This window comes from Zalophus californianus, chromosome 13 (assembly GCF_009762305.2).
Source record: "Zalophus californianus isolate mZalCal1 chromosome 13, mZalCal1.pri.v2, whole genome shotgun sequence".
Taxonomy (NCBI): Eukaryota; Metazoa; Chordata; class Mammalia; order Carnivora; family Otariidae; genus Zalophus; species Zalophus californianus.
Window position 1 is genome coordinate 64643283 of NC_045607.1, and position 18136 is coordinate 64661418.

An 18136-nucleotide genomic window follows, 5' to 3' on the forward strand; every position below is an offset into this window, starting at 1 on the left:
TATTCGGTGTGTGTTGACTCACTGGCTGATGAAAAGTCTGAAAGGAGGTATCACATGATGACCAAGACTGTCTGGTAACACACAAAACCCTAAAAAGCCCTGGGCCTATGATCTGTCCCCCAGGCTCCGCCTCCACTGTAGAGAATGTCCTCGTGCAGACACAGGCTGGGAGCTGGTTCATGTCCTGGATATCTGCAGTGTCACTTTATCTTGGGGGGAAAGTTAGAATGCTCTCTGCCTCTAAGCATAGCAGCTTATAGGCAGGTCCCCCAGGTTTCTTCTAAATCCTGTCTGTCCCCACTCTCTTCATGGAGAACGTGGTGAAGAGCACACTAATCTCTTGGATCAAAGCAAGAATGAAATGCATAACACTCCCACTGCAAGATCAGAGTGTGCTGAGATAACCGCATGGGCTCTTGGCTGAGGAGGTGATGAGAGAGAGGCGCCTGTCCTGAGGTCACAGACTGAAAGCTTCTGACACCTGTCCCCTTGCCACCACCACCCCTGTCCAGCCTTAGCCCCACTGAGCCAAAGATTCCAGTGACCAAAAATGTCCCTCACTCTGGCATCTCCTATCTCCCCATTAAGTTTTCCTTTTTTTTTTTTTTTTGTATCTACAAATCTGCCTTTCATCACCTCTGCTGAGTGTTCTCAGCACCACACTCCCTGTGACCCTCACCTCCTCTTCCCTTGGCCACAGCTCATTTCTTTTCATGTCGACTGTCAAAACTCCAACTAGAGCAGAATATAGGTGACTTAGTTTTATTAACACAGCAATGTGTACTACATCCATCCAAACTTTATTATTTACCTTCATCTTATGTTTTCCAAAGCTCCTTTAACAAAGAAATCTTTCCAGGGTTCCTTCATCTTACTTCAGCGGTATCACCTTCCACTTAATTCTGAAAGTACTTCAAATTGTTGGGGGGGGACAGCAAAGGGAGGTGCTTTATATTATTTTCATGATTTTTTTAATTACTGTCACTGTCATTATTATTATTATTAAGCATTAATTCCCACTGTGATTCTTATAAAATTCTCTCCTGACATAAAAAATTTCTGCTTTCATATTTCTTGAAATTAATGGTTTTATGGTTGAATTTTGTCAGCTTAAGAGTAATTTCCATTGAACTGCATATTACCATCCATACCTGCTCATTTTCCCCCTAAGGTGTGTGTTTTCGTAAAAGGGCACACTGTGTGTGTAAAAGGCATCAAGAACATGCCTGTGGTCAAGACATGCTTGTTCAGGTATTTATTCCTGTTCTTTAACTTTTCCTTGCCTTTCAGAGAAAATTGATGCTCTGAGAAAACCACAAGTAATTGTAGGGAAATACTAATGATCTTTTGAGGGGAAATTCTTACATACCCATTATCAAGTGCTTACTTGTTTCTAGTACTTATAGTTTAAATCACTTAAAATTATTCATTATCCTGAATTTTGAAGGGCTCATTTAACAAACTTACCGTTGAAATTATGGACTGAATGGAAAAGCTGCAGAAAAGGTATTGAAGACTGGCACACTGAGTTGGAAACATCTGTGCTTCTTTCTTTCCACTAATACTGAAAGGACTAATCTGAAGAAGTCCTGGGGCTGCAAACTATGGCATTTTGTTGAGAATTAGATTTCTTAGTTTACTGAAAGCTAAAAGGATTGCTACACACTGCTATGTGTGATCATTCAGTGTGTGTAGGAGGATTTATGCCTTGTAACAATAACAACAAGCTGTAAATAGTTCTGAAAGCTGAAGGTTGAGGGGCCCATAAGAACAGGAAGCTGGCTAGGGAGGCACTTGTGGTGATGGGGACACTGTCCTAACCAGACATTTATCATTGTGTAAGTACAAACCTGACTTCTTGGTGCTTCAAAAGTATAAACAAGATGATTTATAGGGACTTGAAATCTAATTTATAAGAACAAACTTAGTATAATGAGATCAACATGCAATTGCTTAGAGACTAAAAACTGTTCCTGGTGAGGAAGCAGTTTCCTTCCACTTCTTTCTCACCCTGTCACTTTGACAAGAGGGGTCCTCAATATTTATGCCAAGGTTTGCTACCATGGAAAAATTCCCCGAAAGCAACTTTACTATGATTCTCTCATTCTTGCTCTAGTTTGTTCTGTTACCCACCATGGTTATAACAAACCTACTCTGAATATGTAGAGAATTTATATTCATCTGGAGTCCAAAAGTGGGACGAGGCAACTAGAATTTTTTTTATTTAAATTTTGTTAGGGTGCCTGGGTGGCTCAGCTGGTTGGGTGTCTGCCTTCAGCTCAGATCCCAGGCTCCTAGGATAAAGCCCCACATTGGGCTCTCTGCTTGGCGGGGAGCCTGCTTCTCCCTCTCCCTCTACCTGCCGCTCTGCCTACTTGTGCTCTCTCTTTCTGTCAAATAAATAAATAAATAAATAAATAAATAAATAAATAAAATCTTTTAAAAAATAAATAAATTGTATTAGTTAACATACAGTGCAATATTGGTCTCTGGAGTAGATTTCAGTGATTCATCACTTACATACAACACCCAGTGCTCATCAGAACAAGTGCCCTCCTTAATACCCATCACCCGCCTAGCCCATTCCCCATCCACCTCCTTCCATCAACCTTCAGTTTGTTCTCTATCATTAAGAGTCACTTATGGGCTTGTTTCTCTTCTTTTTTTCTTTTTCCCCTTCCCATATGTTCATCTGTTTTCTTTCTTAAATTCCACACTGAGTGAGATCATATGGTATTTGTCTTTGTCTGAAAGACTTACTTCAGTTAGCATAATACATTCTAGCTCCATCCACATCATTGCAAATGGCAAGATTTCATTCTTTTTGTTGGCTGAGTAATATTCCACCGTGTGTGTGTGTGTGTGTGTGTGTGTGTGTGTGTGTGTGCCATATCTTCTTTATCCATTCATCAGTCAATGGACATTTGGGGTCTCTCCATGGTTTAGTTATTGTTGGTAATGCTGCTATAAACATCAGGGTGCATGTACACCTTTGAGTCAGTATTTTTTTTAAAGATTTTATTTATTTATTTGACAAGGAAAGAGACACAGCGAGAGAGGGAACACAAGCAGGGGGAGTGGGAGAAGGAGAAGCAGGCTTCCTGCAGAGCAAGGAGCCCGACACGGGGCTCGATCCCAGGACCCTGGGATCATGACCTGAGCCGAAGGCAGTCACTTAACGACTGAGCCACCCACGCGCCCCTGAATCAGTATTTTTGTATCCTTTGGGTAAATACCTAGTAGTACAAATGCTGAATCATAGAGTAGTTCTATTTTTAACTTTTTGAGGAAACTCTATACTGTTTTCCAGAGTGGCTGCTCCAGTTTGCATTCCCACGAACAGTGCAAGAGTGTTCCCCTTTCTCTACATCTTCACCAATACCTGTTGTTTCTCATGTTGTTAATTTTAGCCATTCAGACAGGTGTGAGGTGGTATCTCATCATGGTTTCGATTTGTATTTCCCTGATGATGAGTGATGTTGAGAATCTTTTCATGTGTCTGTTAGCCATCTGGATGTCTTCTTTGGAAAAGTGTCTATTCAGAGACAACTAGAAATTTAATAACATAGTATTACTTGCATATTTTACTATCAGACCTAAATATGTTCTAATTTAAATAATGCCTATACACAGCACTCAACACTGGTTTTCCAGGTTAGAACATAAGATATAAAGAACCTCAAACATTTCAATCATTTATAGTTGTGAACTATATTACTCAAATATAACCACTAACCCTGGAGACAGATATTATCTGTTGTTGTATAACGAATTACCCCAAAATTTATTGGTTTAAAACAACAATAAACATTAATATCTCTTGCAGTTTTGTGGGAGCAGCTTAATCAAGTGGTCCTGGCTCCAGATCTCTCACAAGGTTGTAGTCAGGGCAGATCTGATGGTTTGATAGGCTGGAGTCATCATGTCCAGTCCACATTATGGCGGCGAGGCATTAAGCTCCATATATTGAAGGGAGGAGTGTCAAATAATTTGCAGGCATGCTTTTAAAGTATACATGGTTATAAATAAATGTAAATTATTTTTAAATCCTTATAGCTTATTTTTAGGTACAATTTATATAAAATAAAATTCATAAATCTTAAGGGTACAGCTGAGTGACTTTTTACTTGAGTATCTACCTCTGTAACCATCACCTAGATCAAAATATATATCATTTTCAGCTCCATCATGTGAATTCCTTTGATTTTTTATGTACACAATCACCATCTACAAATAAAGCCATCTTTAATTCTTCCTTTTTGATTTATATTTTTCATTTCTTTTTCTTGACTTTCTGTACTGTCAGGACTTCCAGTACAAGATTGAATAGAATGTGATGTGAGTGGACATCCTTGTCTTTTTCTTGACTTAGAAGGAATACATTTGATATTTCACCATGTTTATCTCTAGGTTGTTTTATAGATAACTTTTATCAGATTGAGGGATTTCCACTCCTAATTCAATTAAGCTTTGGCAGTACAAATGTAAATGGAATAACAACTTATGATTTTACAACTGCCCATAGCTTTAAACATTAGTCAGGGTATATCCTTTATCTAATTTAGAGAAAAATTATGCCAGGTCTTCACATGAAAAAATATTGTGCAGGCAGTCCTCAATTTCCAAATATATTGATCTTAAAATGTACCTTTTTTGGTCAGTTCTTTGGAAATTGCAAGACTTTTTCATATGGAAGCTTAATTATGCTTGGTGCTTAATTATAGAGGTCAACTACAAAAATGTATATTGACTCTACCTTAAGTGCAAGGTATGGTCTGTGCTACTGGTGGGGGTGGCCTTGGGGTTTTGAGGAGAAATGGGAAGGAGAACAGATGAAACCCACCAGCAGCAGCAGCATGTGGGGAGGGCAGTGCTCACCAGCACAGGCTCCCAGAAATGCCCCAAAGCTAGATGTGGCAGACATTTGTGAATCAGTATCATGTGAATCAGGGCTCTCTGAACCCTGCCACATGTGGTAAAGAATTTTTAAGTGTCTCAATACACAACTTACATAGCTCTAAAAGCAATAAATTATAAAATGAGACCATTTGGATAGCACTGACAAAATGTTCTCAAATTTGTTGTCACACTTACTCTTCAGAGCAGTCCTGTGAGGTTGACATTTTACAGAAGAGGACACCGAAGCTTAGAAACATTCAATGACTTGCCCAAGATCTCCCAGCTTATAAGGACTGCACCCAGGATCTGATCCAAGACTCAGGCCATGCAATCTTTTTGCTGCATTCTTTTGGTAACTTTTAATATTTTTTTAATTGCTGTAGCTGGGGTATTCATGCTTAAAGTAACTTTGCTTAGCATAAATTGAAGGAAGTGTTTTAGATTCCCAGCTCTTGATCATAGTTCATTTAGCCATTTGGTTGAACAAATAAATGAATTCTTTCTTCCTCCTCCAGCACATGCACCTTCATCACATTTTAAGAATTCTGCTCTAGGCACCGAGGTATGAGAGTGTAATAAAGCTGATAAGACAATAATTCTATAATTTAGCAATTACTCTAAATACAACCCACCTAATAATGAATGAAATGAATAATAATGAATGAAAATCACTCAGCATTATTATTTCACTCATGTCAGCATATCTGTTTCACTGTCTTGGCACTGTTAGAGCCATGACTAATTCTTCAGATAACAAGTCTCAATTTACTAATACTTCCTAAGGTACATGTTGGCATTATCCTTGTTTTTCAAATTAAAAAAAAACAAAACACACAGAACACACACAAGGACACTGTAGCACATTTTAGATGTCAGATTGATTTTCATAGTAAGTGGTAGCCTGCAGTGCTGCTCAAAGGGCTCCTTTGATACCAAACAAGCAGGCAGTGGTGAGCCAGGTGAGGATGTCTCAGGTGTCCACGTAGAGTAAAAGTCTTGTTTACCACAGGACACTCACATGAGGAGACAGAGGAGAATGGCATCAGAGTGCAGAGGGACCTGGTGAGCTCATCACTGGTTTCTGAGGTGACTGCAGATCCATCTGAAGGGCTGGTCAGAGGGTACCTGCCTGGGCTGGATGTGTGCCAGGGTAGCTGTGAGGTACAGACCCAGCAAGGACAACAAAGGGGGATCTCAGTGTTTACATAATAAATGGTGATCTCTAAGGAAGACAGACTCACATTTTCTCAAGGTTTTCTATTTGTATCAGATGCACTCAGTGTCAAATTTGAAAGGGCATCTTTCCAAAGGCCATTAATACTAGTCTTGTTTGCTCTGTAAACAAGGACTAAAGGCTCCAAAGTCATTTTGTCATTACTCCTTGGATTCTGAATGTTCAAGTAGAGCTGATTCCTCTGTTTTTATTACTATTACTCTTAAATCAATGATTGGATCATCCCATGAAACCCGAGGGTTCATAGCAAAGATTGAGTTTTCCAAAAGTTGCAGCAAGGTTTGAGTTTGGCTTTCACCTCCTTAATTTTCTGATGTTGCCTTAGGGATGAAACCAGTGATCTAAACAGTTGGTAGGTAGGATTTAGAAGGCTCTTTCAGGGCTCTAGACAGTCTGAAAGCTTTTTTTTTTTTTTCCATTTCAACTCCTCCAGACATTTATATTGGAGTGTCCCTGACATGGCTTTTATGACTATCTATCTAGGTTTCAGATGGCTCCCCTGTCTATCATGCAGTCAGGCATAAGTCACTTCCCACAGGTAGAAGGGTGACAGGTACCCCAACCCCCTACCCCGGGAGGATCAGAGGATGAACCTTAAGGAGGATTTGGTCCTTACTGGAGGTCATCACAGAAGAGTCTGTCCTTTCATCATTCTCTGACAAGTGATTTCTTGAGCTAATTACTTTCTTTTTTAAAAAAGATCTCTGTAAGATATCAGGAGAAATGAATTTTAGACTCTTCCACCAGGCATTTTTTCAAGTGCTTTCCAATAAAATTTTCATCGTTTATCACACTCTCATCTATTTTCAGTTTGTGGAATTCTCCAAGCTCCAGTTTACATTTCTGCATGCTCTATTTTTGTCCTTTGAGATAATGCTTTCAAAGCTTTGCCATCCTGCTGTGAGGGCTATGTCTTACTCATATCAAAAGAATTAATGCCAAGGGAGGCAAGGTTCCAGTTGTTTAATTTGGAAAAGCTTGTTGTTCATTCCTCTGAAGTCCTGCTTGAGACCGGTTTATCAAGTTCCTACATGTGATTTCTTATGCCTCTTACATCTGAGTACAAAAGTAGGCATCGGTAATCATTTTATCAAATAAACTGACTCAGAACTTCAATAAAGACAAATACAAGTATGTTAAGACCTGAATTTTTTTCTACTCTATTACTTTGTTGTTTAATTACTAATTTATAGTTAAGGAGCAGATTAAAAAAGAGTACTATAGAGTCAGATAGTAAAGAAAGTGGTTAAACTCTGGCACGGGAAACCTTTCAGTAAACATTTTAAAAGGGCACAGATTAAGACTGAATGATGGAGAGAAAAAAACCACAGGCTTTGATTTTTCTCATTACTTCTCAATCTCTTTCCATTTTTTACTGTTTGGGCCTCCTTAGCGAAGGGGTTTTGTTTTGTTCTTCTCTAATTCTCACTCATCCATAATTTCAAAATAGTTAGGTCAGAAATGTCTTAAATGAGAAAAAGCTCATGTCTATTTAGATTTCTACTCACTCCACAGAACTTGAGTTTCATATAATTTGAAAGTCTTCTATTACCTACTACTCTGAGTGTTCTCTAATTGTTAATAATGGTTCACTAAATGTCAGATGTTCATCTAGTGATTTATGCTCTTGTTTCACAGATTTCCTTAATCACTTTTACATAAATCCAAGAAATAGTAAGTTGAAGTATTGGATGCTTTGGAAGATTTATCATTAGTTTATAATCTCTTCTGATGAGACCTGAAGTGCCCAACCAACAGAAATGAAGCAGTATCTTTGTCACAGGACCCTGCCTTAGAAGAGGCCATGTTTCCAGTGTCAGGCCAATAGATGCAAAAGAGTCCACCTACTTCCTAGGAATGAGTGCTCTGCAGCAAGAAAATGTGTTATTCTCTCAACCTTTCCTGGGGTTTCAAATACACTAGTTACAAATAACAACATGATATCCTTTTCTGTTTTTTTTTTTTTTATTGAAGTATACTTGACATACATCATATTAGTTTAGGTTGTACAACATAATCATTTGTCACTTGTGTATATTGTGAAATTATCACCTGGCACCATACAAAGTCATAAAAAAAATTTTCTGTGATCAGAACTTTTAAGATTTATTTTCTTAGCAACTTTCAAATTTGCACTACAATAATATTGACTATAGTCACCATGGTGTACATTACCTCCCCATGACTTAATTATTTCATAGCTGGAAGTTTGTACTTCTTGATCCCCTTCACCCATTTCATCCACTCTCCCAACTCCCTTCCCTCTAGCAATCTGGTTTTTTGTGTGTGTCTATGAGTTTGGTTTCACTTTGTTTTGTGTGTTCATTAGTTTTGCTTTTTATGTTCCACATATAGGTAAATCATATGGTATTTGTCTTTATCTGAGTTATTTCACTTAGCATAATGCCCACAAAGTCAATCCATGTTGTTGCAAATGGCAAGATTTCATTCTTTTTTATGGCTGAGTAGTATTCCATTGTGTGTGTGTGTGTGTGTGTGTGTGTGTGTGTGTGTGTGTGTGTATCATCTTCTTTATCCATTCATCCACTGATGGACATTTAGGTTGTTTTCATATCTTGGCTATTGTAAATAATGCTGCAACAAACATAGGGATACACATACGTTTTCAAATTAGTATTTTTATGTTCTTCAGATAAATACTCAGAAGTGAAATTGCTGAATTGTACGGTAGTTTTTTTTTTTTAATTTTTGAGGAACCTTCATACCATTTTCCATAGTGGCTGCAACAGTTTATATTCCTACCAACAGTGCACAAGAGTTTCCTTTACTCCACATCCTCACCAACGCTTGTCATTTCTTATACTTTTGATAATAGCCATTCTGACAGGTGTGATGTGATATCTCATTGTGGTTTTGATTTGCATTTCCCTGACAATAGGGGATGTTGAGCACCTTTTCATATACCTGTTGGCTGTTTCTATATCTTTAGAAAAATGTCTACTCATGTACTTCACACCCATTTTTTAATTGTTTTGTTTTTGTTCATTATTGAGCTATATGAATTTTTTATATATTTTGGATTTAGCCCCTTAACAAATATATGGTTTGCAAATATTTTCTCTTATTTCACAGGTTGCTTTTTCATTTTCATTTTAGATGCCCAGTATGGGCAGTGCAACATTGAGTCCCTGGCAGCCCTTCCAATCAGAATACATGTGCCTGATGTTTCAGCTACACACAAACATCACTCATGGAATTAAATTTTCCCCAAGCCCAAACTACCTTCTAGTTTGGAAGCACCTATACCACTCATTTCTCTAGAGATGTGGTTCTCAATCCTTGTACCTTCCAAGAGATATTTGGCAATGTCTGAAGACATTTTTGGTGGTCACAATTGGGGAGGTAATAGGGATGTTACTAAACATCCTACAATACATAAGATGGTTCCTACAACAGAGAATTATCTAACCCAGCTAGCTCTTTTAGCTGTGCAACTGCATGCTGCCCACCCAACTCTCATCCAGCCTCCACTGCCATATGCAAACTCATGGAGAAGCCCTGTAGCCAGATCAGTGCACAATGACAGTGTCAATCCTCTGACTTTGGTCTTCTTCAATATTGTGTTGACTATTCTGTATCTTTTGCCTCTCTATATAAACTTTAGAATCAGTTTGTCAATACCAACAAAATAACTTTTGAGATTTTTTACTGGGATTATATTGAATTTCTTAACCAAGTTGGGAATAACTTACATTTTGACAATATTTAGTCAACATTGAGTTCATATTCCAAAATATGAACATAGAATTTCTCTCCATTTATTTAGATTTTTGATTTCCTTATCAGTTTTTTGTTTTCCTTCAAATAAATCATATACATATTTAATTTGATTTGTACCTAAGTGCTTCGTTTTCTTGATGCTAATGAAAATGGTGTCATGTTTTTTTATTCCAAATTCCAGTTGTTCATTGTTAGTAAATAGAAAAGCAACTGACTTTTGTATATTGACCTTATATCTTGTAACCTTGCTATAATTGCGTATTAGTTCCAGGAATGTTTTTGTCAATTCTTTCACTTTCTACATAAACAATCATGTCATCTGTGAACAAAGACAGTTTTATTTCTTCCTGTCCAATATGTATTCACTGTATTTCTTTTCTTATCTTATTGCCTCAGTTAGGACTTTAATACAATGTTGAATAGGAGTGATGAGAGGATACCTCCTTGCCTTGTTCACAATCACTAAATATGATGTTATGTGTATGTTTTTTGTGAAAGTTCTATATTGACTTGGGGAATTTCCCTCCATTCCTAGTTTGTTGAGAGTTTTTAACAATGAATGATTAAAATCATGATTATTAAATGATTTTTCAGCATCTATGTGATCATATAATTTCTCTCTTCTTTAGTCTATTGATGTGATGAATTGCATTAATTTTTGAATGTTGAATCAGCTTCACATACCTGGAATAAATCCCACTTGGTTGTGGTGTATAATTCTTTGAATTCCCTGTTGGATTCAATGTGCCTATATTTTGTTGAGGATTTTTGCACCTATATTGAGTGATATTGGTCTGTAGTTTTCCTTTCTTATAATATCTTTCTTTAGTTTTCGTAATAGGATAATGCTAGCCTTATGGAATGGATTTTTTTTTAAAGATTTTATTTATTTGACAGAGAGAGTATGAGCAGTGGGAGTGGCAGGGAGAGGGAGAAGCAGGCTCCCCACTGACCAGGGAGTCAATGCAGGACTCGATCCTGCAACTCCAGGATCATGACCTGAGCTGAAGGCAGTCACTCAACCAACTGAGCCACCCAGGCACCCGCCTTATAGAATGGATTAAGAGAGTCCTCGAGACGTTGGTGCTCTGTGGTGTTGGAATCTCGTTGCTTGTCGGCCTGTGCACGTGTTCGTGGACATGGCCTCAACCGACTACCCAACAAGCAACCCAAAGCTATGGGGCCTACCCCACCCAGACTGGGCAGGGCTATTCCCAGCAGAGCAATCAGCCCTATGGACAGCAGAGTTACAGTGGTTACAGCCAGTCAGCAGACACTTCAGGCTATGGCCAGAGCAGCTATGGTTCTTCTTATGGACAGACCCAGAACACAGGCTATGGCACTCAGTCAGCTCCCCAGGGATATGGCTCAACCGGTGGCTATGGCAGTAGCCAGAGTTCTCAGTCATCTTATGGGCAACAGTCCCCTTAACCTGGCTATGGCCAGCAGCCAGCCCATAGCAGCACCTAGGGAAGTTATGGTAGTGGTTCTCAGAGCAGCAGCTACAGGCAGCCCCAGAGTGGGGCTATGGCCAGCAGTCTGGCTATAGTGGACAGCAGCAAGGCTATGGACAGAAGCAAAGCTCTTATAATCCTCCTCAAGGCTATGGACAGCAGAACCAGTATAACAGTAGCAGTGGATGTAACTATGGCCAAGATCAGTCCTCCATGAGTGGTGGTGGCGGTGGCTATGGGGGAGGCAAGCAGGACCGTGGGGGCCACGGCTGGGGTGGTGGCGGTGGTTACAACTGCAGCAGCGGTGGCTATGAACCCAGAGGTCGTGGAGGTGGCTGTGGAGGCAGGGGTGGCATGGGCGGAAGTGACCATGGTGGCTTCAGTAAATTTGGTGGCCCTCGGGACCAAGGATCACATCATGACTCTGAACAGGTAATTCAGACAACACCATCTTTGTGTAAGACTTGGGTGAAAATGTTACAATTGAGTCTGTGGCTTATTACTTCAAGCTTACTGGTATTATTAAGACAAATAAGAAAACAGGACAGCCCATGATTAATCTGTACACAGACAGGGAAATGGGCAAGCTGAAGGGAGAGGCAACAGTGTTGTTTGATGACTCACCTTCTGCTAAAGCAGCTATTGACTGGTTTGATGGTAAAGAATTCTCTGGGAATCCCATCAAGGTCTCATTTGCTATTCGGCAAGCAGACTTCAATCGGGATGGTGGCAATGGTCATGGAGGTCGAGAGCAAGGAGGACCCGTGGGCCGTGGAGGCTATGGAGGTGGTGGCAGTGGTGGTGGTGGCCGGGGAGGATTCCCTAGTGGAGGAGATGGTGGCGGCGGCCAGCAGCAAGCTGGTGACTGGAAGTGTCCAAACCCTATATGTGAGAACATAAACTTCTCTTGGAGGAATGAATGCAACCAATGTAAGGCCCCTAAACCAGATGGCCCAGGAGGGGGATCAGAAGGCTCTCATATGGGGGGTAACTATGGAGATGATCATCATGGTGGCAGAGGAGGCTATGATCGGGGTGGCTACCGAGGCTGAGGCAGGGACCATGGGGGCTTCCGAGGGGGCCGGGGTTGTGGGGACAGAGGTAGCTTTGGCCCTGGCAAGATGGACTCCAGGGGTGAGCACAGACAAGATCGCAGCTCCCTCCGATCATATTAGGTCATATTAGCTTGGCTCCTGAGGTTCTGCAACAGCTTTTCTTCTTGTACTCAGTGTTACCCTCATTATTTTGTAACCTTCCAACTCCTGATCAGCCACGGGTTTTTTGTGTAGGACTATGTAATTGTAACCATACCTCTGGTTCCCATTAAAAACCATCGTTTTAGTTAAAAAAAAAAGAATGGATTAAGAAATATTCCCTCTGCTTCTAGTTTCAGAAAGCAATTGTAGGGAATTGGTATCATTTCTTTCTCAAATATTTGGCACAACTCAGTGAAACCACCTAGACTTGGTGCTTCCTGTTTTGTAATATTATTAATTACTGATTCAATTTATTTGGTAGATGCAAGCCTATGCAGATTATCTGTTTCTCCTTGTATAAGTTTTGGTAGAGTATGGCTTTCAAAGAATTGGTTTATTTCATCTAAGTTACAAAACTTATGGCCATAGAGTTTTCATAAAATTCCTTTATTATCCTTTTAATGTCCATGAGATCAGTAGTGATGGTCCCTCTTTCATGTCTCACATTAGTGATTTATGTTTTCTCTCTATTTTTCTTGGTTAGCCTGTATTAAGAAGTGATGGGTATTAAGGAGGGCACATGTTGTGATGAGCACTGGGTAATATATGCAACTAATGAATCACTGAACACTACATCCAAAACTAATGATGTACTATATGTTGGCTAACTGAACATAATTAAAAAAAAGAAATTTAAAGTTTATTTTTACATAAAAACAAGCGTAAGTATATTTATTAAAACAACTCATTTGTGGCAGTTCCAGCTCTATCATCAGTCTCCCTGGGGCCCAGGCTCTGCTCTTGGGTAGAAAACTTGAGCAGTACTTCAACATACACCCACCAAAAGTATTACATTTCTTCTTTCCCCTAAAATGTGGCACTGCAGGAAATCTTTCCACTGAAAGATAGCATTGTCTAGGCCCGTGAATTAACACAGAGAATATATGACATTTCATACTTATGAGAATATGTTGTGGCTTTTGTGATTTTGTGGCACTTGATGAAACTGAGAACATTTTGTAGTTTTTGTGACTTTAAGAATCTGGCAAGATTACACAGGCTTCTCACTGAGCATTGGTGTAACAAGCCTTCAACATCCCCAGTCTCAAAAGTCAAAGAAAAACCTGGGTAGGAGGCAGGGTGTATTGGTTAGAAGGATGAAAACGGAAGTGAAAATCAATCTATCTCACTGCTGGGTGATGAAAGAGACATGTAAATTTGAGCTTATACAGATGCTTCCTCTCCACACATTGCTGTAAATACACACAGAGGCTGGAGAGAAAACAAGATTCACACAATCCCCAAAAGGATTGGAAAAGTCATCTCTTATCCATTTCATCTTTTCATGTAAAGATAAAACTATGGCATAAAGTTACATCAGCAAGTATTTAAAAGATTTTAAATATCGATTAGTAACATATGGTCCACATATTACTAATATTTTATATGAAAGTGGACATATAAAATTTATATGGTAACGACTACAACATTTCACAAATATTAAAAGGATCTCATTGTTTTCCTCTTATAATATAATAAGAAATTCTAATATAAGAATACTTTATTGCCCGTCTAGTGCAATAAAAATTTTTAAGTAAATTTGAATATTATGAACTAAATTCTGTCTTCAAAATCTTAAGATTTATACAATGAAAGCTCACTATACAGCACTAACTTGCAACCATTAATATAAAGTGATTTCACTGTATTTAGGAATTATTCAGTTATTTGACTTTCTCTTACTTGGAAATTTTAATACAAATTTTTCCACCTAGGATCAAAATAAGCACATAAATCTCAACTACATTATAGTTGTTTTTATTTTATTATATTGTACAATCTTTCATACTTGTTTTCTTCAAAATGACTTTAAAGTGTTTATTTGCCACTCAAAACAGCTCAGTGAAATGAATACCCTTCATCTTTTTTTCCACTCTTGAATGCTGTTGGAAATGAAATACAGTGACGAATGTTCTACTGGAAAAAAACAAATATTGGAGGGATTTTTGAATTTTCTGATTTAATTCATTTATTTTACAAGAAACTTGAGACCAATACAAATGATTCTGATTGTCTTCCTACTCTAACCCATGCTTTATTCACCACATTTTGCTAATATTTGTGCCAAATGTTTTAAATGTGTGTCATTACTAAGGTGTACAACTTCTATTCCTTATCTAATACATAAACTCTTGATTATTTGGAAGATGATTATCTAGCTTGTATATTTTTCAGGTCTTTTACTTCACCTGTTTAATCACAAATAGTCTTTTGGTCTTTTAACAAAATCTTCATGTTGCCAATTGAAAGGTAAGTTATTTGTGGTTAGTAACATTCTTTAAAGGATTGAGTATAGAAAAGTTTTTCAAACTGATAGCTTGGTAAAGTTTTAATCTATATATGTAGGTTTCAATTAAGTATGATGTTGTCTCTAGCCCCCATTTTCATAACAAATAGAGTTGACTACAAAGATACCAAATAGTAAACGAAGATATTGTCCTACTGTGAAACACAAAAGCCCTTTGAAAAAAACACAAATATGTACATTTTACTTGCCAAATTAACAAATTGAGAGAATGAATGAGTATGGTTGATTACATTAACTCATAAATGGTATCAATAGTCAACAATTACAATTGTACACTTATACAAAATTGGATTAAAAATCAAACATTAGCAGTGCCTGGGTGGCTCAGATGGTTTAGCATCTGCCTTTGGCTAAGGTCTTTTCTGATTTGTTTAGTGTATATTTTATGGGGATGTTGTTACCCTGTTACCCTGTTAGCATTTTGTTCTCCCATTCACCTATTCTCCTCTGGACAAAATGACAAGACAGAAAAAATCACTGGCAGTACCGACTGCCAGGGACCTAACTGATATGGACATTAGTAAGATGTCGGAACTAGAGTTCAGAATGATGATTTTAAAGATACTAGCTGGGCTTGAAGAAAACATGGAAGTTATTAGAGAAACACTTTCTGGAGAAATAAAAGAACTAAAATCTAACCAGTCGAAATCAAAAAGGCTATTAACAAGGTGCAATAAAAAATGGAAGCTCTAACTGCTAGGAAAAATGAGGCAGAAGAGAGAATTAGTGATATAGAAGACCAAATGATGGAAAATAAAGAAGCTGAGAAAAAGAGAGAGAAACAACTACTGGATCACAAGGGCAGAATTCGAGAGATAAGCGATACCATAAGACAAAACAACATTAGAATAATTGGGATCCCAGAAGAAGAAGGAAGAGAGAGAGGAGCAGAAGGTATATTGGAGCAAATTATAGCAGAGAACTTCCCTAATTTGGGGAAGGAAAAAAGCATCAAAATCCAGGAGGCACAGAGAACCCCTCTCAAAATCAATAAAAATAGGTCAATACCCCGACATCTCATAGTAAAACTTACAAGTCTCAGAGACAAAGAGAAAACCCTGAAAGCAGCTTGGGAGAAGAGATCTGCAACCTACAATGGTAGAAACATTAGATTGGCATCAGACCTGGCAGGCCAGAAAGGACTGGCATGATATATTCAGAGCACTAAATGAGAAAAAAATGCAGCTGAGAATACTATATCCAGCTAGGCTGTCATTGAAAATAGAAGGAGAGATAAAAAGCTTCCAGGACAAACAAAAACTAGAGGAATTTGCAAAGAAGAAACCAGCCCTACAAGAAATATTGAAAGAGGTCCTCTAAGCAAAGAGAGAGCCTAAAAGTAACATAGGCCAGAAAGGAACACAGACAATATACAGTCACAGTAACCTTACAGGCAATACAATGGCACTAAATTCATATCTTTCAATAGTTGCCCTGAATGTAAATGGGCTAAATGCCCCAATCAAATGACACAGGCTATCAGATTGGATAATAGAGCAAGACCCATTGATATGCTGTCTGCAAGAGACTCATTTTAGACCCAAAGACACCCCCAGATTGAAAGGGGGTAGAAAACCCATTACCATGCTAATGGACACCAAAAGAAAGCTGGGGTGGCAATCCTTATATCAGAGAAATTAGATTTTAAACCAAAGACTGTAATAAGAGATGAGGAAGGACACTATATCCTACTTAAAGGGTCTATCCAACAAGAAGATCTAACAATTGTAAATATCTATGCCCCTAACATGGGAGCAGCCAGTTATATAAGCCAATTAATAAAAAAAAAAAGCAAAGAAACACATCGACAACAATACAATAATAGTGGGGGACTTTAACACCTCCCTCTGAAAAAGACAGATCATCTAAGCAAAAGATCAAGAAGGAAATAAACATTTTAAATGACACACTGGACCAAATGGACTTCACAGATATATTCAGAACATTCCATCCCAAAGCAACAGAATACACATTCTTCTCTAGTGCCCATGGAACATTCTCCAGAATAGATCATATCCTAGGTCACATTCAGGTCTCAACCAGTACCAAAATATTGGGATCATTCTCTGCATATTTTCAGACCACAGTGCTTTGAAACTAGAACTCAATCAGAAGAGGAAAGTTGGAAAGAACTCAAATACATGGAGGCTAAAGAGCATCCTACTAAAGAATGAATGGGTAAAACAGGAAATTAAAGAAGACTTAAAAAATTCATGGAAACAGATGAAAATGAAAACACAACTGTTCAAAATCTTTGGGACACAGCAAAGGCAGTCCTAAGAGGAAAGTATATAGCAATACAAGCCTTTCTCAAGAAACAAGAAAGGTCTCAAATACACAACCTAACCCTACACCTAAAGGAGCTGGTGAAAGAACAGCAAACAAAGCCTAAACCCAGCAGGAGAAGAGAAATAATAAAGATTGGAGCAGAAATCAATGAAATAGAAACCAAAAGAACAGTAGAACAGATCAACAAAACTAGGAGCTGGTTCTTTGAAAGTTATTAACAAGATTGATAAGCCCCTGGCCAGACTTATCAAAAAGAAAAGAGAAATGACCCAAATGAATAAAATCATGAATGAAAGAGGAGAGATCATAACCAATATGAAAGAAATACAAACAATTTTAAGAACATATTATGAGCAACTCTATGCCAGCAAATTAGATAATCTGGAAGAAATGGACGCATTCCTAGAGATGTATCAACTACCAAAACTGAACCAGGAAGAAATAGAAAACTTGAACAGACCTATAACCATGAGGGAAATTGAAGCAGTCATCAAAAATCTCCCAACAAACAAGATCCCAGGGCCAGATGGCTTCCCAGGGGAATTCTACCAAACATTTAAAGAAGAATTAATACCTATTCATCTGAAACTGTTCCAAAAAATAGAAATGGAAGGAAAACTTCCAAACTCGTTTTATGAGGCCACCATTACCTTGCTCCCCAAACCAGACAAAGACCGCATCAAAAAGGAGAATTACAGACCAATATCCTTGATGAATATGGATGCAAAAATTCTCACCAAAATACTAGCCAATAGGATCCAACAGTACATTAAAAGGATTATTCACCATGACCAAGTGGGGCTTATCCCTGGGCTGCAAGCCTGGTTCAACATCCACAAATCAATCAATGTGATACAATATATTAATAAAAGAAAGAACAAGAACCATATGATCCTCTCAATAGATGCAGAAAAAGCATTTGACATAGTACAGCATCCTTTCTTGATCAAAACTC

The 18136-nt window shown here is 38.2% G+C and overlaps 1 pseudogene; it reads left to right on the plus strand.

Annotated features, from left to right (window-relative positions):
• The first annotated feature begins 9459 nt into the window (after positions 1-9459).
• Positions 9460-12503, plus strand: LOC113934104 (annotated as a pseudogene).
• Positions 12504-18136: the final 5633 nt, after the last annotated feature.